Below are 3,248 nucleotides of genomic sequence, written 5' to 3'. Positions count from 1 at the left end.
GGAATTTTTTTTAAAAATGTCAATATTTTGACATTTAATAGGATCCCTTAGCCACCCACACTTTTAATAAGTATTAAAAATGTCAATATTTTTATTTGTGACGTATTCAATTCACATTGGTTTTATTTGTTTTACTTGAAATAATATAATTATTTAATAATAGAAAGGAGAAATTTAGGGGAGAGAATATTCTTAAAAAGCAACCTTGACCTTTACTTTAATATTTTTTTATTAAAAAAATAACAGAATCTCACCTTTAAGTTCTCTTATTATCATTATCCCCTATTAGTTTTATAAATTTTCAAAATTTCTCATTTTCATGCGTCAAATTAATGTATCAGCGCATCAAATTAATGTATCTCGCGCATCAGATTAATGTATCATGTATAAAATGTGCATCAGATTAGTATATCGTGTATAAAATGTATTATCTTACATAACGATTAATGTTTCACGCATCAGATTAATATATCAGCGCTTATATTATTCTATCAATTTCAGGGATTTCTATAATTATAAACTTGTAGGGATAAATGATAATTTTGCCAAAAACGTAGGTGATTTCTGTCATTTGCCCATACAATCCTATTTCACCTAGCATACTCACTTTTTGTTTGCCCATTAATTATTGACAACCAATTAAAAGAACGTCCTTTCATCTTCATAAATATTTCTTCCATATCAGCTACATAGTACATAAATTTAATGTACTAATATAATTAGCTTTAAGAAAATGTTTCATTATCTTGGGTCCAATTCTTTTCAAAAGGGGGTAAAAGAAAAAGGAAGAAAACGTGTTTTTTTTTTGGAATATTTTTTAAAATGTCAATATTTTGACATTTAATAGGACCCCTTAGCACACTTTCAATATGTATTAAAAATGTTAATATTTTAGTTTGTCACTATTCAATTCACATTGTTTTTATTTATTTTACTAGAAAAAATATAATTATTTAATAATAGAAAGGAGAAATTTAGGGGAGAGAATATTATTAAAAAGAAACATATCACTTAAAATACTCATCAGTTACAAATTTAATATTTTATAAAAGAAATAGATCACTTAATATATCTCATCTTTATAAAAAAAAAACTAAGAAGAAATTTATAAAAAATCAAATTCTCTGTCTTCTTCATCATTCTCGCATGAATTTGGCGGTGGCGGCAATGGAAAATCAAAAGGTTAAGCTAATGTGTAGCCATGGCGAAAAATTCAACTTCGTCCTCATGATCATCAACTATCCAATATTGGCGGCGAATGCGATACGAAAATCCTCTTTGTTGAAGTGAATTCGATTAAATTTGCATTTTTTTCTGTTTGACAAGAAGATTTTGAGAACGAGATAATTTCTTTGACAAACAACTTTGAAGAAGGAATTTCCAATTGAAACTTCGATATAATCGGTGAAATACTACCGGACAAGTATTCGTTAATTGTTGAATCATTAATTTGTTTAAAAGTTTTGACATGAGCATTTTTTTATTTTTTTGGGTAATTATAATTTTTTTGAATGACGAGGCAAAGTTTTACAAATGCACAAGTGAATACAGATTTTGATTTTGATTTGGAGAAAAAAAACATAGCAGACGAAGAAGATAGATAGAGTCAAAGAAAGAGGGTTGCAAAAATTATATTCATACAAGAATTGTATTCATATTAATTTTTGTTTGTCAATTGTTTTTCTTTTACTCATCATTTTTATTTTTATTAAGAATATTGTATTTCTTTTTTAGGTTGTAGTCCTTTCAATACATATGCCAAATGGATTTGTATTTCTTAAGTATAAATATATCATACTTCTTTTCACATTAAATTTGTATTTTTTTATTTTTTTTAGAATACGACATCCTTCCTCAAGTGATTGTATTATTTATATGTAATGATTGAATCGTATTCATATGTAATGATTGAATTATATGGAGATACATCCACTAATATTTGTGTAATACAAATAATAGAAAAATATATTTGGCAGATATGTAATATAATTTTAATCACTGATATACGATTTTTAGTTTTTATTATGAAAGTAAAATATGAATTTTAATTTGAATGTTAAAGTGAACACATAAAATACAAAATTTATTGGTATACAATTATGATGAATACATATTACAAAAGATATACACAGTTATTCTCATTGAAATTGATATTAAAAAAGAAAAATGAGCACAATAAATACTAACTTCTATTGAAATACAAAAGTGACTTTGTTAGTTTATCATTACGATGAATGCAAAAATAAAAAGAAATAGAAACTTTTTTGTATATAATGTGAGAGTTAAATTCAAATTGATCAAAATAAAATATTCACCTCACTATGATATTCAATTTCAGTTTGACTGATAAATGAACACATAAAATATATAAGATGCATACCATAAAAGGATTGTTATGAATATTTTTAGAAATATATTTTTTAAATTTTCTTTAAAAAATATCAAAAATAACGGGAGGGAGTGGGAAAATGAAAATAATTGGAAGAGGTAAACTTCAGAGAGAGAATATATTTTATAAAAAAATATGAGAGAAAAAGTTGGAAAATGTGTAATTAAGGTGAAACAAAATAGGAAGTAAATTAGAATACACAATGTTTTCTAGAATGATGACATTTTGACATTTTTACTAATATTTATAAAGTATTGAGGTTTTTACTAATTAAGTTAGATTTTTCGACTAGTCTGCTAATTTTTTCTTTTTAGTTTTATAAACTTTTATAAAGTTACTCACATCGTGTCTAAATTTAGTAATTATGTTTTAATCCTCTTGTTAAATAATGACAAAAGTTTCACATCGATGGTTAATGAGATGAGTAAATTTTTTATAAAATTTGGGCAATCCTCCTACCTTTGGGGTGTGAGCTAGGCCTAAGACCTAATTTCACATGGTATCAGAACAGGGCCGTCTCACCCGATGTTGGGGCCCCCAAAATCAAAAATTGCCCACGCACCATATGCTTAAGCATTGGGCGTGAGGTGGGGCGTTAAAGAATGACAAAAGTCTCACATCGATGGTTAATGAGATGGGTGGACTCCTTATAAGGTTTCGACAATCCTCCTCTCTTTGAGCTAACTTTTGGGGTGTGAATTAGGCCTAAGACCTAATTTCACACCTCTTGATCTTAGATAGTGTATTTATTTTAAATTTAACTTTTATACACATTCATATAAATAGTTATTTTTCTTTGTAGGTTTCGAATGAATATTTTTTTTATAAATAAGCCTTGTTTGAATATAAGATTTGAATT

Source organism: Solanum lycopersicum, chromosome 10 (assembly GCF_036512215.1).
Source record: "Solanum lycopersicum chromosome 10, SLM_r2.1".
NCBI classification, from domain to species: domain Eukaryota; kingdom Viridiplantae; phylum Streptophyta; class Magnoliopsida; order Solanales; family Solanaceae; genus Solanum; species Solanum lycopersicum.
The sequence above is the reverse complement of the archived record's forward strand: the minus strand, read 5'-3'. Positions refer to the sequence as shown.